This window comes from Python bivittatus, unplaced genomic scaffold (genome assembly GCF_059951505.1).
Source record: "Python bivittatus isolate LINGU-HERP-01145 unplaced genomic scaffold, Pbiv_v1 ctg000080_np1212, whole genome shotgun sequence".
NCBI classification, from domain to species: Eukaryota; Metazoa; Chordata; class Lepidosauria; order Squamata; family Pythonidae; genus Python; species Python bivittatus.
Window position 1 is genome coordinate 51029881 of NW_028277035.1, and position 25724 is coordinate 51055604.

The following is a 25724-nucleotide window of genomic DNA, read 5'->3' on the forward strand; positions in this document are numbered from 1 at the left end:
TGCTATGCAGAGAGCTACCCTCATGACTTTAACATCCAGTGGTTTGTGTGAACTGTGAATATTGAAATTTATTCTTGGGGCCTGTTTTATATATTACCTTTTCTTGCCTAGGGCTGGATGTGCCCAAAAGTTGTGGAGTCTCAAGGATGTGTCATTTGCCTCCAATGCTTATAGATTTTCTGAATGCAGTTTCTGATGTTGCAATGAGGAAGACTATAACCCAACAGAGATGCTTCAGTGTGGCTTCAGAACTCTCTCGCTGCTATGTGGAATGTGGGAAAAGATGCTGTTGCAACAAATTGCTAACCACTTCCATACTAACAACACTTGCACATTACTGAAGTTTGAAGCTAAAGCCAACAGAACAGCCTGGCAAGCTAGCACCGTGGGATATATTCCTGCATTTGTTTACCATAACAAGATGTCTACTTCTTTAATGGATAAAGCTAAGAGTTCTGTGTATCTAATTAATATGGCCAATAAAAGAGCATCTTGATTCTAAAGCACAATTAGGAAGCACCAACAAGTTCACATCTTTCAAATGCATATTCTTGGCAATCACACTCAGGCTATTCAGAGGAATGTGCAAACATTGATAAGAATGGCTCGGACCAGAATTTTGAAAGTCAGAAAGTGCAGCAGCATTTTCAGGTGCAGCAGCAACACACAAACTTGGTGGCAGATACTTGAGTTTTGTAGACGGATCTACCAAAATGATCGATTTCCTGAAGATAAAAACCTGCAAGCCCTACTGATGTATAATTATGTATCAGGTGCTATTCTTATAGCCAAGACTACCAATGAGTTAATGTCAAACAGCACATCAAATTGTATCATCACCAGCATCTATATCAGGGACCATGCATCATTTTTTCTGGAACATTCTTGTCCTTTAAGGATACACTCAAAGCCATACTCAAAACATTTGAGGCTGTGGGAGGCTGGGTTTCAGCTGTGCATTTCTGATCAATGCTAACAACAAACTCAGAAGCTGAGTGCCACAGCCCAAGGTAGAAGGAGATGTTTAGCTGCCAAAGGAGCGGGAAAGGGGCGGGGAGACAAAATGAGATTAATAAAATGATGACATGATATAACCTCTAAATTTATACAATGACTCCTATCTTTTGATTCTGATTGTTGTCTTTGGGGTTCCTTCTTGAAGATTGCCTTTTCCTTGAAGCACAGTCAAGCACTGCCCTATTTGAGGACTCCTGCACTGTGGAAGGGGGCTTCCATTTTGACAGCAACAAAGAGCAAATGTGGGGAAAGTTGTGACCAACTCTCCAGACACTTTCATCTAAAGGAGTTTTCAGCTGCTTAGATATTGATCGATCTTGTAGGTCCTGGGATAGGGCATGCATGTTAAATTGGTGTCCAATATCATCTTCCCAACTGAAGGCACTCGCTGAGGCTTCTGCGATTCTACAGATGAAAAAGGATTATGGCTATAAAAAAAAAAATGTGACAAGTGTAATGCCTGTACACTGTTATTGTCCTCCAGTGCCATGGAAACTGTCTCAATTTAATCACCGCTTCATCTCTCATACCTTGTTGAGGTACAAGGTGCTCTGGATCATTGCATTTTGAAGTAAGTGGTTGTAAAAAGGAATCTAATCAATGCTCCTCAGAATCCCTGAAGTATATATCCCCCTACCCCAATTCCTTGTTTTTTTTTAAAAAAAAATGGGTGGGGGAGGATGTTCCATCCCTTGAAAAAATCATGGGGGAAAGATCCTAATTCTATTCCAGCTAACATTTTGTATCATAGAGGAGGGCTGTACAAGCACAAGAAAGACAGCTGACAAAAAATCAATATGCATTACAAAACTCAACTAGAGGCACTTCCAGATGGAAATTCCAAACTGGCAAAGGACTATAATAAGCCGCCTACCCATCTGATGATACTGTGGCTGAACAGTATAACAATGACAACTTGGTTACGCTTCTGCAGCTGGATGGGTGTTGTGTACTTTCACTGGTGGAGAGCCTGTTTTCCTGCTCTTGCAAAGGAGTCAAAATGCAATGCTCCTGGCATGTCAACAGCAGCACTTATATAAGGAAAGGTGGGATGGAACATGATGACGTGGAGGGAATGCCACAAAAGTGTTTTCTTTAGAGAGAAGGAAGGAGGATATGTTTAAGCATGAACCTGGGGTGGAGGCAGAGGCAGGCTGGGGGCCCTGAGTGCATGCAGGGACCCATTTCTTGGTTATATTAGTGGTTATGGTGTACAATTTATCCTCAGCTGCTATGTACTATATTTTAATGTTTGTATTGTATTATTGTCATTGTTTTTTTCTATTTTTAATTTTATTTGCCACCCAGAGTCACTTGTTGAGATGGGCAGCCATACAAATTGAATGAACGAATGAATGAATAAACAAACAAACAAACAAACAAATTTCCCCTTATGTAAACCTGCCCATCTTCTTAATGCTTGTACCAGCTTAGAGCAGGAGCTACACATTGGAACTGGCAGGGTTGGGAGTCAACATGTACCAATACAGTTATGCATTTTTACTATAACTAAAAATCCTAAAGTGGTTCATTTAGCACATGCCTATGAAGCAGATCAGTATTTTCTCCCCTGACTGGCAGCAGCTTTCATGTATCAGCTCTTTCTGCTCTCCTACAAATGCCAGGAATTGAACACAAAACAAATGCTTTATTACTGAGCCATAGCCCTGCCTTCATGTGAAAGGGATTTGGGACTGAAGCTGGCCTCCCTCTGAAGGAAGGCTGGGTCCCTTCACCCACTGGCAACATCTCCACCATTTGGAGATGGACAGGAGTGCCATGCTCCTGAACAAAAGTGAAGACCGCTGGGGTCTGCATCCTCAAAAGTATGAGAGCCAGGACAAAGAAATAGATCAGTCCAGGACAAGAGCTCACTTTGATTTCCTTTCACCCAAATGTATGTTTCATTAAAATTGTATTAGATTAATTAAGTAGTATAAGCATAATTACTCTTTATTTTTTCTGTCACACAACTACAACAAATTTGGAAAATGTTCTGGTGCATTGCACCCAAAACATTGGGGAGGGGGCAGATAAGCCTCAGGTTCTGTACCCCTGAATTAAAACAATGGGTAATATGGGCTCTCCTTACAATAGTTACACATACACAGTTGTGAGGAAAGTCTCACAACTTTTTCTTGTCTTTGTGATTGAAAGAAAGGATTTGTATTCCTCCAAAGCAGACCATTTCATACCAACTATGCATTTTCTAGCAATGTCAGAATGCTTTGAACTCCACTTTCTGCTTTCACAGCAGTCTGATCAGTATTCTGAGATCATGGCCAGGCATAAGTGAGGGTCTTGGAACATACAGAGTGATACCTGACTTGTTTAAAGGCTGCCAGTGTGGATGTGTTCCCCCCACAGCTAATCATCATTTCAGTCCTTTACAGACTTTATTGCTTTCACCTCACAACAATTTGGTGACTCATTCATGTGGCTCCCACTGTGTGGCCTTTCCCCAAGAGTGGCTTTTTATCTTTCCACAGGACCATGGTGGTTTTCACCTTGCTTCCCAAAGGTCCTTTACAAACAGCTTTTGTGCCAACCTGTCATACTAGTTTTCAACTCAAGCACATTTGAAAAGAATTCTGGAGGTAATTTCCCACAAGGCAGCTTCTGGGAAAAGGGCTTTACTGAATGCTCCAGTTTTGTGCATACCATCCTCTGAATCTTGAACTCAAGACAGAATAGGGGCATAACAAAAGTCCAAGGGCTTATTCACATCGGTATCCTATTTCCTAAGAGTGACCAAAGAGATAGTCATAGGGAAGCCCACAACCAGGCCCTGTTTTACCCCAGGAATACATTCCATATTATCATACTAGCCATGCCACTCTATTACATAAATAACTAAATGCAATATTAACCCATCATATGCACATGCAAAGTCACATACGTGCATGGGTATTAATGTACATGGGAAGAAAGAGGTGCGATGCATACGCAATAGACTTAATCCACCTTCTAAAATGAGAAAAAAAGAAAATAGCTCAAACAACCATTCAAGTCCCAAAATTCAGATTCATTTTTGTACATGCAGAGGCATAAAAGCAGTGTACCTTCAACCCAGATAGAAGGAACAGAATGCCATTTCTACTAGTCTTAATAGAAAGATAGAAAATGTTAAAAACTAGAAGCATTTTAAGAAGTGAAAGGGATTGCTCTGCCAGGAATAGGAATATTTGGGGCCAATGGACACATCTGGAACTTTGAGAGCATGCCATGGATCCGAGTTTCTCAACCACGGCAACTTCTGGGAGTTGAAGTGTGGACTTCAACTCCCAGAATTCCATGCTGGCTGGCTCCATGCTGGATCACATTCCATGCTGGATCACAAAATGGCTATCATGGAGTACAGTTTGCCAATTCATACAACAGCTGCCACAATAGGCAAGGAGTTCTAAAATACCCATCAACCTACTAGGCTATTTTCTCCAATTTCCTCTGGTCTCCCAGGATTTTTCTACTAGCCCAGATTACCTTTGCCTGCTTTCTAGACAGTAGGACATTCTTTCAGAGAGAAAGAAGATAGGCTGCAACTACCATTTTTATTTTATAGGAAAGTCAGTGGGTTCAGTATGGGGCCCAGATGCATTCTTATAAATAAAAACGATACAGTATTAGAGGAGGTCACTTTTAATTGAGACATGGTGGCAGTTTCTTATTTGTTTCATGAAATGAATCTTTAATAGAAATTAAAGTCAAGCATGATATGCAGCCAGGCATGTACCAAGGGAAGTGTTCACAGGCACATAATTATCCTTGGACACCACATTTATTTATTATTTGTCAATTTTATATACCGCCATCATTGCACAGTAGACTCCTGGCAGTTAACATCATGAGAGATAAACACATAATGAAACACGATAATTAACAATTAGCATAAAACCTAATCAACCTCCACTCACCTTGGTGCTATGGAAATATGGAACGGCCAATCAGGAATCTGTTCCCAGAGTTCTAATGCCAAATGCAATCATTTAGACCACTTTTTAACCTATTTTTGTGCTAAACTGGTGTAGATGCAGTTGTCTTTAATAACTATCAAGTTTTTCTATGATTGACTCAAGGCTGTGTCATACTACAACTTCATTTATGCATATTATCCACCAGCATAAACATTCTCATGAGTGCCTAACCATCTTAGGGCTTCTTGCTCTTCCAAATGCATAAGGGAAATCTTTATTGGGGAGCTAGTGAGGTTTTCCCCCTGAGTATTCAAGGCAAGTGGAATTTCAAGGCAAATCAATCACCAAGATGGTTTCCAAAAATGAAATGGGAAGCTCTTGCCCTGGAACCACGGGCTAGGCACCAAGTGTTGCAAAGAAAACATGGGAAAGAATCATGAAGAACAGTTGTGGAGACTCTATGAAGTCTGGCTAGTTGGGTTTTACTTAGAGCTGAGCAAAAACCTGCAAAAACCTGCATATGTCCAGATAAACAGAAAATACAGCCAATACCCAGGCTTAAGAACAGTTCTAGACATTAAAATAAAGCTGCACATTCTGAGGCTTCAGGGCTACATCTAGTCTATGAAAGTTTTGGATGTGGCTTACAAAGGTGTCCAAAAGTTGTTACAAATCATTATTTTTATGTGATGAAAGAGAAAAATGATCAATAGATGACCGAAGTTTAGTGATATTAACTATTAAATGTAAGTCTGTAGAATCTATAGGCCACCCATATCTGTCCTATAACTCTGGACAATTTGTAAAATACTACAATAAAAAACAAAGAATTGAAATAAAGAATTCCATTGTCAAAAAAGAAAATCCATCCCCCATCCCCCAACAACCATTCAAAAGGCTAAAACATCACAAAGGGATTTACCACTTTTCTGATCCATGGTCTGGGGGTACAGCCAGGTTTTTAGGGCTTGTTTAAACAGGACAATTAAATCAAATTGCAATTTTGTCCAGTGTCCATCCATTAATTTTTAGAGTATAGCCTCAAAATGTCATTCAATGGACAACTATGTAGTTCATCATAGGGGAGGCTGTGCATTGTTGGTAACACAACCTTGAAGCTGTGTGGAGGAAGGACAAGTGCACCAATAATCTGATTCAGGTGAATGCAAATAAAGTCTGGGAGGATCTTGGCTGGTTGACTCAGTTAAAGCTGATTGGAATGAATGTTATGGAACCAACAGCAAATTCTTATTGGTATAGAAAACATAAGGCATTTTGAGAAGTGGCAAGGTGGCATTCCATCAGCTAGTATGTCTGGATAAGAACACTTCTGGAGAATATATGTAGCTCAGGGCTGAATTATTAGGATCATCAGTGCATGGAAGAGTAAAGTTTGATGGCTTCAGTCCCCCACATGCTGATGACATTAGTCTTGTAATGAAACGTCTGTGAGAAGAAAAGCAAGCTCAGGGAATACCAAGAAACCAAGGAAGACTTCTGGAATGGTCTATTGTTCTTGGTAAGTCTCCATATTGGCCAATTTGCAGATACCCATGTGAAGTAATTAGTTGGGTGGTGGCCTGGTTGTCAGATAGGTATTTCGACAGTCTGCTTTCTATGGGAGGAGTTTGTTACAATATAATCCAGCTTTCTCCAAACTGACCCCATCCAGATGTGCTGGGATGAAAATTCCAGGAATTTTCAGCCAACATGGCTGCTGTCTGTATTGCTAAGAATTATGAAAATTGTCATCCCAACATATCTGGTCATCCCCAAGTTGGAAAGACAGTTCTACATGATGGAGGCTGCATGTGAATCTCTCTTTAATTTAGTCAGAGGATTACTTTGGAAAATTCAGCAATCCTTCAGGGCATTATTTCTAACAATTTCTCAAGCCTCTGATTCTACTGCTTATTTATTTCTGCATTTAAATGTTTTTGAGGACAATGAATTCTTTACCCACATGGTCAGGATAATGTCAACAGAGTATAAAAGGCACAACTACATGTAACAGCCAGCCAGCAGAACCCAGCACTCGTGTAATAGCCAGTACATGAAGATGCACAGATTTCACTTTAGTGCAAATATTTCTTTCATATTTGTTATTCCAATCCTGGCTCAGATGAAATCCTATTATGTCACATATGATGATGGTGGATTAAGCTACAGTCTGCCTCTTCCTCTCTGAGGTGGTGCTGGAATTCCTTGCTCAGCACCACTGGTGGCTGCCTGATTCGTCTGAGGCTTGACCTTTCTCCTTGGGAAGCTCAAGCACACCTCTCAAGGGCAGAAAGTGTGCAGACAGACGCTGGGGGAAGGTCTGCTGTTATTTGCAGAAGGATTAGGAAATTCAAGCTCAAAGATTGCATAAGGAGTTGAAAACTGATATTTTTAAGACTAATGGAGAAGGGGAAGCAGGCTTTTAAATGCAGATGAAGCACTTTGTTTGCAAACATGGAAGTTTATGATCTGATATTTCGCTTCCCCAAAGTTGCATAAGTAGAGAGGACACTGCTTTTTAGAGGAGATCTTTCAACTGATGTAAAGCGCTGGAACTGTGGGAGCCAGCAAAAAACTTTCTTCAAGTTTCACTTTTGGTGGAACGATTAACATGTTTAGGTGACTCAATGCCTAGACTTAGCTTGTGCTAAGACATAATGTGGTCTGTTTGATCTTGATTTACTGTGAATGCAGTTATTACAGCTTGCCATTATGTGTGAAAAAGGGTGTTAAAGCTTGCTAAAAAATGAATAAGAAAACAAACTATGGTTTAGTGCATTGTGCAAATCTAGCCAGAGTATTGGCCAAAACATTTCCTAGGTTGTTCCCACAGTAGGCATCACGTTAGAATCACTGTGCCTCACGCACTCATCATTGTGTTACCATACATTTCAAATCTTCTCAAGCTTTTTCAAGGCTTCATCTCCCAGGGCAAATGCTTTTAATGTGATTCTTCTACCTCTCCGTAAACCACGTCTGTGGTTTGGGTGTAGACAATGACATATGAAGCTCTGACATTCACTGCTTAGCACATGGAATTCCATTTTCTAAAAAATGTTTTTTAAATTATCACTAAAATACATTTCTGGTTACATTTTCCCTTAAAGTGCAAATTTATGTAATTTACCTATGTATCTGTTTTTCCTTTTCATTTCTATTGTGTTAATATATAAAAAAAGAGGAAAGGGGAAAAAAACCCCAAAAGCAGACAAACACACACAAGGAGAACAAAAACATTTTACATGTTTTAAAATGTTTAAAGGCATAGGCTGCCCTTTCCCATTTTGTAGGCCTAGGCAGCTCCCAGAAATAAAAGAAAAAATATTAACAGTTAAAATCCCTAAAAACACTAATTTGTATAACAAATAAGAGTCTTATGTTCCTGTTAACAGTATATTGCTAATTTTAAAAAGAAAAGGAGATAAATTTCCAGTGACAGGCATTTTAGTTATGTGCTTTCCTTCTAATGATGTTTTGAATTTATATTTCTGATTCAAAACGAATCTTAAGCATTTTGTTTTTGGCATTCATAGTTATTAATAGACAAACATACTTGAAGAAGTAATTGAATGCTTGTGTGTTTATGCGTGAGTGTGCATGCTCAGGATTATTCAGAATCCACCACCAACCCACCCCTCAATCGCTGGTTATGCGAATTCATCCTTTCCACCCCAGCAGGTATATCAGAACACTGTTCTCGATGGCAGAATAAATTTTTAGAAGAAGTACCATATCCATAATTGTGTGGCAACTCAGTGAAAATTGTATTTCTAATTTATAATAAGGGAATAAAGTTCTATTGACACCACAAATCATCGTTCAAGAAGAGGCCTTGGTGAACTGTTTGCACAGAAATGTAATTCCTGTTTTTGCTAAAATGAACATAGCATGTTTTCTGCAATGCAGCATAGCATGATATGCAAATGAAATACAGTACCAGATCTCTCAAGGCATTGTTCATCATTCTTCTCCCAGTATATCCACAGGGAACAGGATTGCGCCATGTAGCTCCACTACCCATGTACCTATCAAATAGTTCCTCCTCTTGCCATAGCCCAATATTCTTTGTATAGACGTGGGTGTCTGTGAATGTTAACCGTATGCAAAAAACACCCAATGCAAAGAAGTCTCTGCATGAATCCAAAGCAGTGACAATGAAGGGTTCCAGCTCAGAAGTTCTTGAGAATAATATGGAAGTGAATTGTTGTTGCCTCCTGCCAGGATGTTTGTTTGATGTCCCAGGCTAGCTATAGCCACGAGGCTTCCTGTGGCCTCCCATCTAAGTAAACCTGACCCAACTTAGTTTCTGTCAAGGTTCATGAAGATCAGTCAGGTCCTGCCATCTGCTATGACTCCTGCTCATGTGGAGGCCTACAGATAAACAGCAGTAGGAGAATGCCCCCTCTCTATGGACTTTTCCACTCTCCCTGCCTCTGAACATATGTAATTTTAGGTGGCGTTGCTCAGCACCTAAAGAATACTTAGCATATATGTACCTTGCAGGTATGGCTAAGTATTTTAACAAATAGGATTCTTGCGTACAGAGGACTGGAAGTCCAGTAATATCATGACAGGCCACTGAGGGCTAAGCAGCTATTCTACTCTAAAGAACACCCTGCGCCTACAATGTCTGTTTGATCTGCTTTCTTACTCCGTGCATGTCTTATTTCTTTGAACTTTTAGCTTCACATTCTCCAGAGGTCCTGAAGGAAGCCATTAGTTTTCACCTGATTGTTCAATCACAATAATGATTTGAAAATGACAGATTTTTTTTTTTTAAAGTGCAGTGCAGGGGGGAAAAAGAGGAGGCATCTTGTGGCGCCTTGGCAACAAGCAAGCAGAGACTTTCACGGGCAAGACACTAAGTGCTTGAAAATGAGCTTTGCCTAGATTTAATAACAGTCTTTCCATAAGTGGACACTTCTGTTAAGGGTACACTTATATAAGGAATGTTCTCTTTTTAAGAGTACATTGTACCACAATGACAAACCCTGGGGCAGTCTTCTCCAATCTGATGTTCTCCAGATGTATTGTACTACTACATAACCCTCAGTTGGGGATTTAGGGGAGTTGTAATCCAACACATTTGAAGGGGCCAAGTTGGAACAGGGTGCACTAAAAAATTATGAAAGGTCAGTAGAAACAAATGCAAAAAAGGTAATTGAGTTTGGTCTATAGATCTTATCCAAGTTGTGCCCCAAGGCAATTTTCCTAAAGAAAAGACCATACTACTGGAATACAAAAATAACTAATAAAAACATTATCCTTGCAGATAATAGAGCACATGATACAAGAGAGTCATTCTAAAGTATGGTAGGATGCTTATATCCCACTGAAATCAACTACTTTTCATGACAGATCCTATTGCTGCAAGGGAATGAGGACAAAAGACAAGGGAACCAATCTTACAAAGCTTATTTTATTGCTGCTTCCCTAACATCTGAAGTGAAAGCCATTGGACACAATCCCACCTGGAGTGGAATTATATGCTCAAGGAAACAATTAGGTCTAAAAAAATCTTCGTGCTATTTCACTGGTTAACAAATGCTTTAACCAAGCATAATTTTAAGTGCTGTTGTACAGCTTTAACTCACATCAAGTGGCAGCACTTAGTTGATTTTGGCTAACCTCACAAGCTAAGCAGAGTTAGCCTGGTTAGTACTTTCCACCAGGAAATTCCAGGGCTGAAGGTTAGACTGGGAAGTTTAAAAAAAAAAAATCTGGAAGAAGTTAATAACAAACAATTTCTATATTACTGCCAAGTACCTTACATGGACATGACCTTGTAGTCAGCAGGAGCCAAGCTCATTTTCAGAGAGTTGCTGCCCTTTAAACCTTTTCAGCCTTTATTTAGCTCCAAACCTGCCACGACTCTGAAATCATCAACCGAGACATGTTTGGGTTGCCCAGCTTTGAGAATATCTAGTATGCTGTTTCTCAACCTGGGCAACGTTAAGGTGTGTGGACTTCAACTCCCAGAATTCCCCAGCCAGCATGCTGGCTGGGGAATTCTGGGAATTGAAGTCCACACACCTTAACGTTGCCCAGGTTGAGAAACACTGATCTAGTGGATCCAAGAAACAGAACCCTGTTAAGTGAAAGCACCACTAAAAAATTGGTGGCACCACACTTATGAAACTTATTTCCTGCTGACGCTTATATAGGGTTCTTGATGAGCAAGAATGTAGTTCCCTATTGATTTATCTCTGGCTGGTTTTAATCTGGAAATTTGACTTTTGTTAGTTATAAAGTCGTTAATTGGACTGTTGTAATTGTTCAATATTGATATTCTCTGAATAGGGTAACCTGCTTTTAAAAAATGTTATCTTTAGAGCAGGCTTATACCTGTCCTTAAATAGTCAGATCAACTGACTATATAGTAGACAAAATGCATGAGTATTGTTGCATGCTCTGTAAGAGAAATGCAAACAGCAGGAGCATCAGGTGACCTCTAGCATTTCTCTGTTGCATGGCACCAATAAGCTCTGAAGCAGCTTCCAAATAAGGAACTAAAAATCTGAATTGTTCCTCTATGAACTAGAAGCTGCAAAAATTCAGGAGTTGTGCATAGGGCAACATTAAGCAACAGTAAACCTCTCATCTGATCTTAAAAACCTAATTCCCAGTAGCCAGCTAGTCCCTCCGAATAAAGCAGCAATATTATTCTGGGGCTGGAACACATCTTCTACGAGAAAAGGTTAAGGGCCCCCAAATGCTGTGGTGGAGTAAACCAGGGGTCTCTATTCCACCATTCTGTTTCCTCACTTGCAACAGAGATCTATGGAAATTGCATCAGCAGAACATGAGGGCAGTAGCTTTTCCCATTAATTTTCCTGTAACTGATATCAAGAGGCATATTGTCTCTAATATTGGAGGCAGCACATAACCATCATGATTAGTAGACTTGGAGAAGCTGATCCTCTGTTAGCTTGTCTAATTCCTTTTGAAAACTAAGTTTTCCAGCCCCTCAGCTGAGAAGCATGCTGCTTCTGGTAGTCAGATAACATTGAACCATCATGATCGGTAATGAGCAGATGGCCCTCAAGTCTAGTATTAAGAGAAAGGGAGAACCCTTCTATCTTCTTTTTCCCATATCATGCATTATTTTATGCATCTCTATTATGTCCACATACCATTTTTTTAAAGTAAAGAACCCCAGCATGGTGACTTTTTTCCTAATGTGACTTATCCTTGATAAATTCAGCTGCTGTTTGCATCATTTCCAATTCAGCAGATGAATCACACTGATCAGAATTGTACTCTGTATTCCAACTGTACTTGTAACATGGAATTGCATAGAAGTCTTACATAATTAATTTTCATTTCTTTTATTAATGTTCCCCAATTTGGAATTTGTTTTTTTCATCACAGACAGCCATTGGGTCAACATTGTTTTGAAGCTAGCAACCGTGACCTGAAGATCTTTTTCTCTGTCTCTACAAGTATATACAGTAAGTGAAATTAGGATTTATTTTATTTTAATTTTTTTTGCTTACATTGATTTGCATATTAATGTCAATTCTCCAGTTTAGACAGATTTTCTGGGAACCCTTCACAGCTCCTTTTTATTTTAACATTAACATTGGTGTCTTTAGCACATGTTTCAACCTCATTAATCCTTGGCAAAACCCCAAGTTCACATCCTTTCACAGCACAAAGTATTTGCTATTCTCTGCTTTCTCTTCTTTCACTAACCGACTATAAAAGTTCTTCTCTTGTCCCATCTTTCCTCAGGTTGCAAAGGTGCCTTTGGTGAGGGACTTTGTCAAAAGGTTTTGAAAGTTCAAATAAAGAGCCTCTGTCAGATAATTTGTTGACACACAAAGAATTCTAAAAGGTTGGTGGACAGGACTTATCTCTCCAGAAGTCATGTTGAACCTTCTCCCTCAGGACTTGTACTTTATTTTTAATGAAGAAACAGACTCCAGCTTGGACTCCATGGTTATTATGTCCAATATTGGGGTTATTTAGTTTTGAAAAATGGAAAGCAAATGGGAACATGATACTTGTATAAAATTACATAAATTGTGGAGAAAATGGATACAGAGATAATGGGCTTTCCCCCTTCATAATTCAAAAATTTAGGCTCATCCAAAGGAGCTAAATATTGATTCAGAATGAACAAAAGGAGATACTTCTTGACATAGTAGACAAACTATGGAATTCACTATCATAGGAATTTAGTAAGATGGTGGATAGGTTTTTGATGATGGCTACTTAATGATGTCTATATACTCTGAATCAGCTTGTGACACTACATACTAACCACAGTAGGTGGACGCATCTAATGGACCTTGCTTGATCCCAAAGCTAAGCACGGTTAGACATAGTTAGTATTTGGATGGGAAGCTACAGGGAAATTCCACAGCTGTAAGCTAGATGGGGAAGTTGACAAAGTATCTCTGAAGAAGGCAATAGCAAATCATTTCGATATTTTGACCAAGACCATGATATAAATTTATGCAGATAGTCATCAGTAGTAAACCCTTTTAAAAACAAAATACAAAAACAAAAATGCATTCCAGGGAATATGACTGAGAGTGTTCATATCCTACTTACAGGTTTCCTTGAGGCATCTTGTTGATCATAGTGGCAAACAGATGCTTTGCTGGGTCTTCAGCCTGATCCAGCAGGGTTTTACATAGATTCTTACACAAAAGCTGCTACACTGGAGTTGCTTATTCTGAGATTAACCACTTGGTACTTGTTTTATACTCTGTTTAGGCCTCCATAGAAGGCCAAGTGTGACAAGTTAGTTTTGCTACTCTGTAAAATTATCCTGTACTCAGAACTCCAACTCCATTGCATGTTTTGGCCTGGCTGCCTTTGGAAAATTGATTTTGGCCCCCTTGATAGCCTTGGGGAAGGTGAAATGCAGTAATATAAGAAACCACATGGAGGACTGAGGAAATGGTGTCCAAGCCAAAAATGAGCAAACAGCCCAGCACAAAGACAGCTTTTTTATGTCTAAGAAACTTGCTGGAGGTAAAATTGTTTCCTTCATCTTATCTATCTCGCTTCAGAAATCCAGGCAGTCAAGCCAGTTCTCTGGCACAAAAGGTTAGGAAAGATGAAGTGATTATTTCCAGCAAGTCTTTTTGATTAGGGAGGTACACAGATTCAGGGAGAAAAGAGTCCAGTGTTAGGGGCTATTTTCTACCTGGAGATTTACTGTCCTATTCTTATATTTCTTAAGAAGCTTTGCTAAGGCCAACAGATATACTCAGATACCTTTAAGTGGCCTGCCGGATTTTGAGGGATGACACATTTAAAGTCAAAACAAACAAATAAATATGGATATTTAATTGTATATTGTTTCCAGACATCAGTATCTGTGCATATGTGAGTGAATATGTGTCTAACAAAAAGGAATCTGGTAGTAAAATTTAGTTATATTTGTTTGAAACCAAAAACCCAAGAACGTTGGTGCTATTCATGTACACATATACAAATCACTCACTTCCAGCAAGACAAAACTGGGTGCTGCCTTAAAACAGTTATTTATTAAGCCAAGGTGGTTTAATTTTTAATTGGCTATTATTAGATTTGGCAAGTAGATTCAGTAGCCAATGGCATGAGGAACAAAGTGGCCCCTTGGCCACCTTATAAAACCTCACAGTGGATTTTTTTTCCCTTGGGAAAGGATCAATGCTACCTAGACCGCATCCTGGCTAGGGTATTCCTGCTATGGATCCCTTGGCATTCCCAAACCTTATTAACCTCTAATCCAGAGTAGCACTGCCATTCTACAGTATATATGTAGGATATATAATTCATATCAAGTCTGACTGGGTGGAACAAAGCCTATGCTTAAATCAATGTGTGCATGTGTCTAGTCTTGCGAAGAAGCTAGCAGCCTAGGTCTGGCAAGTTCTTTCACTGCCAGGCATGAAGACCAAGATGAAGTACACAGAAATAATCTGGACATAGAAATCATCTGGACTGGCTGTTCAGTTGTTGTTGTTTTTTAATATATTGGTGGTGGGACAGCACCCTTCACTGTCTTGGGAAGGAGGTCAATAAATGAATGCAACCCAAATGGTACACACAGTTCAATCATGCTGCCCCTTGGCACCTACTCACTACCCACTCAAACAGATGCTGCCTAGCATCAGGCACACGTACAATGGCTATTGGAGTGCAGGGCCAGGTCTACCTACCTTTCTACTTACTGGCCCAGTCAATGGCCTTTCCCAAGGGCGCTGTCTATTGTCAACTGGAAGATGGGGACAGGGATGACAACAGCCGAGACACAGCCAATCTCTGTCAGTGCAATGGAATAAGCTGCCTTATGTTGCCCAGCACTAGACTTGCTCCTCTTTAGGTTTGTTGACATCAGTGGGAAAAGATGTCAGGCCCAACAGAAGCCTCACTGATTTAAGGCAGGTGCCAGCTTCAAAATGTTATCTCATAAGAATTGTATTGCTCTATCACCATCAATTTCCACTTGGTAAAAGATCCACAAGGGTAGCTGAAATGAAGTAAAACACAATAAAACAAAACCCAGAATCCTTTTCTTTCCCACAAAACTAAGGAACCAGAACAATGATTTTTAAGAAACTAAAGAAATCAATATTTCACAGGCATTCCCTCTTCATTTACTTAAGAATGTTCTATTCATTGCTGTTTATTTTTTGCTATTTGTTTATTTATTGATTTGTTGCTACTAGTTGTTTATTTATTGGTTTGATTTATTTGCTTCATTCCTTTTCAGACAAGGAGACTCAATGTTGTTAATGACAAAGTGAAACACATTTTTTTAAAAGAAAAATTAAACACATCCACAACTGACATTCAAACCATGCAGAGGGGCAAAGCTACATCTTCTTCCTTTTCTAAAGACAGACAGAACAAGGGGGATGTCAATCACTACTCCCAAGAAAGATCTTTCATATTTTGGAATTTATGCAGGATAAGAACCTCTTCCATACAGACCTACATCAGTGGAGGCTTTTGAAAAACACTTAAAGTTCTGAGATTTTGAACAGAACTTCACCTAGCTCCACCTCCTCAACTGGTAGAAAAGAGTGGAACTAAGATAATACCCACTCAGCCCTGACAGGCAGTTTGGGAAACTTCATGGTCAAGAGTACAGAAAGCCACTGAGAAGTCTTGGAGAACTAGTAGGATCCCTCATCCAGTTTCCAGCTTTCCGCAAAATAGCCCCAGTCCCATATATCAGCCAGAAGCAGGACTGAAATGGGCCCACTTAATTGTTCAGGAGTGCCATGAAAAAAAACAAAATGGCTAAAGAGGTGGCCATCTTTTTCCAGAAGTCTCTCACCAGTGGTTTATTGTCCCAGCTTTGTGAAGTGTTCTTAGATTGCTGCTTACTGTCTGGATAAATGCCAGGGCTACAGGAGGTATCTGGATGAGAAAATCTCATTCCTCAGGATATGATTACTTTGGCAAGCAGGCTTAATCATGCATAACTGTCAGTGAAAGAAAGAAAGAAAGAAAGAAAGAAAGAAAGAAAGAAAGAAAGAAAGAAAGAAAGAAAGAAAGACAAAACAAAACCCAAATCAGTGAGTCAGCTATTATACAAAACCTCTTTCATACACACAGCTCTATTGACAAAGGTCACAAGGAACATCCAATCCAAGATTCCAAGGCTGCTTTCAGTAACGCTGAACACTATGGACAATATTAAGATAACCCACACTGGGAGATGTAAAAGGGGGAGGGAAGGCTGTAACAAATGGGCACGTTCAAGACACAAGGCACTGGAAAGCGTCCTTCCCCAAGGCAATGCCCTGGAGATAACAACTGCCCAAATTCTTGCCCACGGCCAATGATGGCCAACGATTGGGAGTTATGGGAGCTGATGACCCAGGAGGACACTCACCTCTGACAGAGGCAAACATGCCAGAAGTCCATAGATGCACCTCTTCTCATTTCTTATTTTGTTTGCCAGCAAGTATAAAACTGCTTTGAGATTCACTGAGAAGAAGGGTCCTTTACAGAAAATTCAAAGCAGCACTAACCTCTGCAGCAGGCCCATGGGGTTTTAATTGCATTTTGTTCCAGAGGCAATCCTGAAGCTGTTTCTTGCCACTCTGAATACTTACCTGTATGGTTCTTCTCCCTGCACCCGAAACCCCCAAGTCCTCTAGTAGCTCCAGAGGCAGATTCTGGAAAATGCCACAGGGACTCTATTTACATTCTCCTCACAGTAGGGGAGTGGCAAATGAAGGGATGGGTTGAAAAAGTCAAGATGGCAGCTGCACTTGTGTAATTGGAGCCCCACCCCTTTTTACATGCATCACTTATCAAACATGATGTAGGAGAATTTTTAAAAATTAAATACGCTTTTTAAAATTAAATTTTGAAAGAGAAGCATCAGGCTCTAAATTTGAATGCTTAAATACTGCTTAAATTACAGGTAGTCCTTGGGTTATGATGGCAATTGGGACTGGAACTTCCATCGCTAAGCAATGCAGTCATAAAGATGTCACATGACCACATCACTTAGCAACGGGCCTGCATCACTTAGCAACTTAGTAACCTCAGGACTGCATGGGTCATGTGAAGAGGCAGGAGTCCCAGGCGAGAAGCGCAGGGTGTGTGTGTGCAGGTGCTGTGGGTGGGTGGGGGACTGCCACGGGTGGGCATGTGCTATGGAGTACAGGTGGGTGGGGGGGTGCTACGGAGTACGAGATCCCTGGGATCTCGTACTCTGTAGTGGGTCTCCTCAGGAAAAAAAATGGCAAGAGCAACTTGCGCCCTTCCCTGCTGGCTTCCCCATTGATTTTACTTATGGGAAGCCAGCAGGGAAGATCGCAAATGGCAATCACATGACTGCTGGACATTGCAACCGTCATAATTGTGAGCCAGTTGCCAAGTCCTGAATCGTGATGACATGACCACGGGAGTGCTGCATTGGCCAGAACTTCGAGGACCAGTTGTAAGTACACTTGTTCAGTGCCATTGGAACTTTGAACGGTCACTAAATGAGTGGCTGTAACTTGAGGACTACCTATATAAGCTTAGGCCATAGGAGTCAAAGTAAAGTATAATAGGGTTTGCATTAGTTATTCTCTTTATTTATATATCTCTGGGGAGGTTGGCTTTAGTGCAGTCATTGAAATCCTGATTCAACCCTAGTTAGCTTGCTCCCATTCTTGTACAGTTATAGCAAGAAAAATTGTAAAACAGTTGTCAACTGTGTATTGCAATTCTTTATTTCCTTAAAATTGATCAGTGTCATAACTGAACACTTGTGAACATATATATGACTTTCTTGAAAAAAGTGACCTTTCTGTTTCTATCTTCTCCTCTTTGATGGAGTGAATGGTGAGGCCGAGGAGATGAAAGGCTGAGGGCTCCTGATTTGGATTACCTGCGTAATAATGTTAATAAGGTGTTTTTTTTTCTTTCACCCTTCCCATCACTGCAGGAACTCTGGAGAGGGCTACTGCACTGGTAATAACTATTTCATTTCATCAGACATCCTTAAACAGTATGAAGAGGTTGAGATCAATTTTCACAGTTCCGTACAGCAAATGGTGATGGCAAAAGACAGAGATTAGAGTGGTGGAATTGCATTGATTGTTCTGCATTGTGTGATAATCATACAGCCATTAGCCTGAATTTGAATTTGAAAAGTATGTCAATTGTAATGTATTTACATTACAATAATAAGAATGTAATTGTAATGTATTTAATTGTAATGGGAATATTTTTTATATGTGTGTGTGTGTGTGTGTGTGTGTGTGTGTGTGTGTGTATATATATATATATATATATATATATATATATATAAACTTGATAGAAAATAAACCAACAGCACAGGAAAAGGGGAATGGAAGTTTAAGCTGATCACTGTATATATTCTGAGGAATATATGGTTGAATTGTATGAATACTAGAGAAAGCAACCGTGAACCCAGCTGGGGCCCGAGGGGAGGGGTGCCCCTCTCGGAAATGTGCCCAGCTGGGTTCACGGTGTGGCACCAGCCAAGATGCCAGGGCAGGGGAGGAGGGGTGGCTGTTGTGATCTGGGAATCTCTAGTGGCCTTCAGGGGGATTGCTCCCCAAGTCTCTGGCTGTGAGACGCTGTTCTTTAGGTTGGGCTCCCATGAACAGTTGGGAGTGCTGTTACTGTACCAGCCTCCCTGCTGTGTGGCAGCCTCCCTGCCTGAGCTGCTGGAGGCCATCTTAGGGCTGGCGGTGGAGTTCCCCAGGCTTATGGTTCTGGGGGACTTCAACCTGCCATCCCTGGGGCGGTCCTTGGACGTGGCTCGGGCGTTCATGGCTACCATGGCAGTCATGGGCCTGTCTCAAAGTGTGCGGGACCCAACCCGAGACAGTGACCACATGCCAGATTTGGTTTTCTTGTCAGAGCAATGGCAAAGTGATCTGAGGGGAGATCTACAGCTTTCCCTGTTGTCATGGTCAGATCATGTCCTGGTGACCCTGAGTTTCTCCTATACCACTCCCCTCCACAGGGAGGCAGGACCCATGTGATTGGTCCACCCCCAGCGCCTGATGGACCCGTCAGGGTTTCAGAGGGAGCTGGGAGATATTCCCATGGATCTGCTGCACGGTCCAGCAGAGGCCTTGGCTGCTGCCTGGAATAGGGAGGCGGCCAGGGCCTTGGACAGGATTGCGCCTATGCGACCTCTCTTGCCACATCGGCCCCGACACTCCCCGTGGTTTACGGAGTAGTTGAGGGTGCTGAAGAGGGTCAAGAGATGTCTAGAGCGCTGCTGGAGGAAGACAAAGACCGAATCCGACTGAACACAGGTTAGAGCCACTATCAAAGCCTACATTGTGGCAATAAGAGCAGTGAAGCGCCAATACTTCTCCGCCCTTATTGCATCCGCAGAATGCTGCCCGGCGGCCCTGTTCAGGATCACTAGGTCCCTCCTTGGCAAGGAGGATGTGGGGGTTCATTTACAGGGCTGTGCGGAGGAATTTTCGGAGCATATGCAGGACAAAGTCACTCGGATTTGTTCCAAGTTAGACTCTGAGTGTGGGGCAGGGTCTGGGGAGATACTGGGGGACTGTTCTTACCCAGTTATTTGGGACCAGTTTGATTCTGTTGCTCCTGAGGAAGTGGAAGGATCCTAGGGACTGTGAAGGCCACCACTTGCCATCTTGACCCATGCCCCTCCTGGCTGGTGAAAGCAGCTCGGGAGGTGACATGTGGTTGGATCCAGGTGATGGTTACTACATCCTTGCAGGAGGGAGTGTTTCCAGCTGCCTTTAAGGAGGCGGTGGTGCACCCCCTCCTCAAGAAACCCTCCCTGAATCCTACTGTACTGGACAATTTTTGTCCAGTCTCCCACCTCCCCTTTTTGGGGAAGGTGGTTGAGAAAGTGGTGGTGTCAGAACCTGCATCAATCAAATGTTAATCACAAGAAGAATGATTTAATAGCTATAGTAGTCAATAGGAGTTTGCTTGATTTGATTCTGCCATTTGTATGGGGGGGGGGAAAATACTAGTTAATAGGTGTGCTTGGGGTATTGCTTTGAGATGGAAAGGTACTTACATTGATATGGGAATTTACAACAAGAATTGAAAGCAGACACAACCGGTGGTGGCCTGAAGGCCAGGAAGGACTGTGTTATCAGGGGGAGGAATTTACAAGGCCACAATCCTGTGAGAAAGAAATCAGGTGCCAAAATAGAAGGGGGTGGGGGAGGGAAAAGTAGAGGGAAATTTACATGGGCTTTAGTTTTAGCAATGCTTTGCTTCAGGCTGCATGTACCAGCCAATAAAGGAGCATTATCTGAACAAGGCCTGGTTTCACGAGAATTCTTCTGAATTGGGGTTTGGACTTTGTGGACTTGACAGGTGGCATCACAGCTCCAAAGGGTTCTGGAGGAAATGGATTATCTGGATCCCTTCCAGTCAGGTTTCAGGCCCGGTTATGGAATGGAAACGGCATTGGTCGCACTTATGGGTGATCTCTGGTGGGAGTGGGATGGTGGAAGTGCGACCATCCTTGCTCTCCTTGATCTCTCAGTGGCTTTCGATACCGTGGACCACGGTATCCTGTTGGGATGACTCAGGAAATTGGGGGTGGGCAGCACAGTATTGTGCTGGTTCACCTCCTGTCTTCAGGGCCGATCCCAATCGGTGGTGATAGGGAGTGAGAGGTCCCATCCTTGGCTCCTCCTTTGTGGGGTGCCGCAGGGTTCAGTTCGCTCCTTTTCAACATCTACATGAAACCACTGGGTGAGATCATCCACCATCATGGGATGAGGTATCATCAGTATGCTGATGATACTCAATTATATATCTCCATCCCAGGTGAGGTAAGTGATGCCGTGACTGCCCTCTCGCAGTGCCTGGAGGCTGTAAGGGTCTGGATGGGGAGCAACAGGCTTCGACTGAACCCTGGTAAGATGGAGTGGCTGTGAGTTAATGGCTCCTCTGTATCTGGGACTTTGTCATCTTTGGTGCTGGATGGGGTAGCACTGCCCCAGACAGACCCAATGCGTAATTTGGGGGTCCTCCTAGACTCACGGCTCCTGCTTGAAGAGCAGGTGGCAGCTGTGGCAAGGAGGGCCTTTGCACAACTTCGGGTTACGCCCTTTCCTGGATCGGGATGCCTTTCGAACAGTCACTCATGCCCTTGTTATCTCCCAGATAGACTACTGCAATGCGCTCTACATGGGGCTACCCTTGAAGAGTATCCGGAAGGTACAGCTGGTCCAGAATGCGGCTGCGCGGGCTATTTTTGGAGCCCCAAGGAGGGCCCATGTAATGCCACTGCTCCGCGAGCTGCATTGGGTACCAGTTTGCTTCTGGGTCCAATTCAAGGTGTTGGTTATCACTTTTAAAGCCCTACATGGCATGGGACCAGGTTACCTAAGGGACCGCCTCTCCCCCATGACTTCAACCCGTCCCACCTGATCACACAGGGAGGGCATGTTTCAGACTCCCTCAGTAAAAGAACTCCGATTAGCAGGGTCTAGAAGGTGGGCCTTCTCTTTAGTAGCCCCCGCTCTTTGGAACATTCTGCCCCTGGAGGTGCGATTGGCCCCCTCACTCCTGGCCTTCCGAAGGGCCTTGAAGACCTGGTTCTGCCACTTGGCCTGGGGTGGGGAGGGAATACTTCAAGCGTGGGGATGGCTAGCCCCATAGAGGCCTGCTGTCTTCAGCCCCAGATTCTTCATCTCTTGGACTCTCCTTTTCTTTTTTTAGTAATGTTTTAAAATTGATGTTTTATGTATTTATATATATTTATGGTTTTAATGTTTTGTGTGAGTCGCCCAGAGTTCCCCCATTGGGGGGAGATGGGCAGGGGAGAAATTTAATACATAATACATAAACAGGCATGGAAGCATCCTATAAGAGGTAAATGCATTTTTAACATGTGGGTTCAGCATCAGTGAAAATATGCCATTGCATTAAATGCTCAGCATCAAACTTTTTGCTGTTTTCTCTCTCCCCTCCTTCATTATGTTTCAATATTCATGATTATATGTTTATTTAATGTTTAATTATTAATGACATGTTAATTGACTAAATTAAATATGTAGGCTGTTGAAGCAAGACCTGATCTTTTGCACGTGTGTTTTTGCTGACAATGCTATCTATACATTAAGGGAACCGGTGAGGAGGTGACTTCAGCCTCACCTGCGCTGGAAGAACAAGGCAGAGCATCCAAGTGGGGCCTTTGCAGTGAAGTTTATGCAGTTGCAGAGCACAACCCTTTCTCTGGCCCCTTGCTATGCGACTCCCGTTATTTCGCCTGCAAGGAAAGAAGCAGAAGGCCAACAAGAAGACAGTTTATAATGTGCCCCAGACTTTCTTGAATGGGATAGGCATGTGTGTTTTTGTATGGATGCGTATCCATCTCAGAAATGAATTTTCTTTCCTTATTCCTCCGGCTGCCTCTATCCCCTCCCCCTGTCTGATCATTATGTCCAAGCACTGCGTGGGCTTCATTATATCTTACTCAATGCAAACTCCAACGTTTTGGCAGAGGATTCAAAATGAATCTGGGAGAGAAAATATCAAGATTCAGCATGAAATGTAAACTTTCATTGAATTCCTGCTGGTTGCTGCCTTGAACAAGTAATTCGTTTCTACCTGAATATCAGGTGAAAGGCGATTTTCTTGAGCAGAAGATTTCTGGTGACTCTGTGTGTGAATAGTTTTTCCTTGAGCAGAACAGGGAACAGGCCTCAGCAGCTTGATGGCTGCTTAGATTCAGAAAGGCCTGAGACAGGTTCTTGCAGAGTACTGAAGGATGATTTGAACAAATCAATCAATCAATCAATCAATGAATACAATTTTGTGCTGCCGTGGCGTCTGCTTTTTCTTAAAAGTGTTTAGGGTAGTGCTAGACTGTGGAACAACAATGTACCAAATCAAATGCATTCATGTCCTATGTTGTAGTCTACGAAACATTTGACAGATCCCCTGTTACTGCAGTCCTATGCAATGATCCACATGGTGGAAGCTGGGTCATAGCTTCCATGGCAGTCTTAGATTTGTCCCAGGTAATTTGGATCTGACATGCAAACATTTCTGTCTCAGGTAATTTCAAAGCTGGCCAGTTATTGGACCTTGCACTGGAGAAGTTGTTATGCAACCTGGGTATGGAGGGCATTATTATCACCCCTTTATTGTGGTCAGATAATTTCCTGGTCCAGATGTGATTGAGAGCTGCCTATGACCTCTGCAGGTCTGGACCCATTTGGATGGTCCCTCCCATGTACCTCGTGGATCCAGATGGCTTCCAGTGGATTCATGGGGACTTTTCCAACAATCTGACAGGCAAATCCATCAAGGCTCTACATGAAGCCACTGGGGTAATTCATCCAGCAGTTCAGGGTTAGATATTAATATTCTGAATATAATGCTACATCACTACTCCAGGCCGTGCTGGTGATGCTCTTTCTTCATTTATTTATTTAGAAAGTTTATATGACCACCCATCTTACATGTGAACTCGGGGTAGCTAACAATAATAAGAACAATATGATAAACTATTATAAATCAGTCAGTCGAATTAACAGAATTAGAGTAATGCTGAAGTCTTTTCCCAGTATATGGAACAGGCTTAAATTGAATCCTAGTAAGACAGAGTTACTGTTTATCCATTGGTATATTCTGGCAGCTCCAGTGGTGCCTCTGGATGGGAAAACACTATCTGGAAAGAAGCAATACCATGATTTGGGGGTTTTCCTAGACTTGCAACTTCTGCTAGAGCAAGTGGAAGCCACAGCAAGGGTGAGCCTTTGCTCAGTTTTGGCTGGTGTGCCAGTTGCAGCTCTACCAGGAGTGAGAAGATCTTGCTGTGGTGACTCATGCCATCATCGCCATTTCCTTGGATTACTGCAATGCATTCTACATGGGGCTGCTTTTAAGGACCACTTGGAGGCTTCAGTTGGTCTAAAATGCAGCTGGGTGGGTTGCCGGTGGGTGCACATTGCATCTGTGCTACAAGTCCTGCATTGCCTTCCTTTGGGCTTCTGGGTGCAATTTAAAGTGCTGGTTTTAATCTTTAAAGCCTTTTATGGCTTGGCATGAAGTTGCCTTCAAGACTGCATTTACCCAGTAGAATTGGCTTGACCAATTGAAACTGCCAGGAAAAGTTGGTGGTTCCCTATTTTGGGAGCCGTGGGGATGGGGGCCATGACTCTGAGGCATTGCTTTTCAGCAGCAGCACTGAACTCTGGAATAATCTTCTGCTAGAGTTTAGGTTAGCACCAACTCTCACTGCCTTCTGGAAGGAGCTGAAAGCAGATGTCCTATTACAGAGGAAATTTTAGGATTTTTATTTTTGGGGGCAAGAGGGTTGCATGTTTTTAGAACTTTTATCATTGTTTTAATATTGACCATGGATATTTTAAAGTTGTAAAACCACCAAGATTCCTGCAAGATTGCAGCAGGGTAAAAGTGTAATATGTAAAAGTAAAAAATAAATGCATTTTGAAAAAAGTGCTTCAGAACATTTTGAAGCAAGCACAACCTACCTGATAATGGCAGAGGTATACATAATTCTGAATTATTGGAACTGTCAGAGTGAAGGATCCAGTTTGCAATTTCCAGCTTTGCAGAGTAGAGGTAGGGATAGTTTAGATGAGACTTCTCTGCAATCCTAACTCAGTTATACACACAGTGGTTGAAAGGTCAGTGCTTCATCATTCCAATTATGTTATTGCAGCTGAACAGGAGAAACTGAAACAAAAATCAAAATATCTAATTGAAATGAAAAAAAAAAACCTAACATGCTACCATGTCTATTTTTTAAATAAATCTACCATATCTACCATATCTGTCTGTCTATCCATCCTCTCTCTCTCTCTCTCTTTTCTATCTCTATCTCCAATTGAGGGACACACCGTAAAATCCTAACTTGTAACCATGAGTCAGAGGTGGTTTTTCAGCTGACTTCTTCAAATGCTCAGATGTACTTGGCAAGTCAGCAACAATAGAAACCTTGTTGCATGATGAACATCTGAGATTACCCGGCTATTCACTGTTTCCTTAGGAAATTCAAGCCTTGGAGTCTTTCTTCTACCATAGATTTGCTGAGGCTGGATGAAAAGTTGAGTGAGGTAAGCTCTGAACTTAGTTTTGTTGCTTATTATTTCCCTGTCTCCAGTTGCTTCCTGCCCATGAAGATCACAATCTAGTTTAGCATCTGTCTGAAATAATATTGTAAAATGATAATTGAAGCAACAAAGCTGCCTGTACCTTTCTCTCACACATCCTGCTCATTCTTAGGAAGAAGCCATCAAGAATGTCATTGATTGCCAATGGCAGAAAATTGGTGGTTGGAGTCAAGCAGTGAGAAGATCAGGTGCCCAAGAGTGGTGTTGTCAACTA

General features: G+C 41.8%; 1 long non-coding RNA gene and 1 pseudogene across 2 annotated transcripts; both read left to right on the forward strand.

The window, feature by feature from the left end:
- The first annotated feature begins 6172 nt into the window (after nucleotides 1-6172).
- On the forward strand, nucleotides 6173-25063 carry LOC112540353 (uncharacterized). 2 transcript variants are annotated; one of them, XR_015794846.1, is made up of 5 exons: nucleotides 6173-6450; nucleotides 12303-12382; nucleotides 12666-12768; nucleotides 15646-18535; nucleotides 22490-25063. It is a non-coding gene; the product is annotated as an uncharacterized LOC112540353 (long non-coding RNA). The 2 variants fall into 2 exon arrangements; XR_003084435.2 differs by lacking the exon at nucleotides 22490-25063 and having other exon boundaries at nucleotides 15646-18650.
- Nucleotides 18709-22496, forward strand: LOC148216696 (uncharacterized; annotated as a pseudogene).
- Nucleotides 25064-25724: the final 661 nt, after the last annotated feature.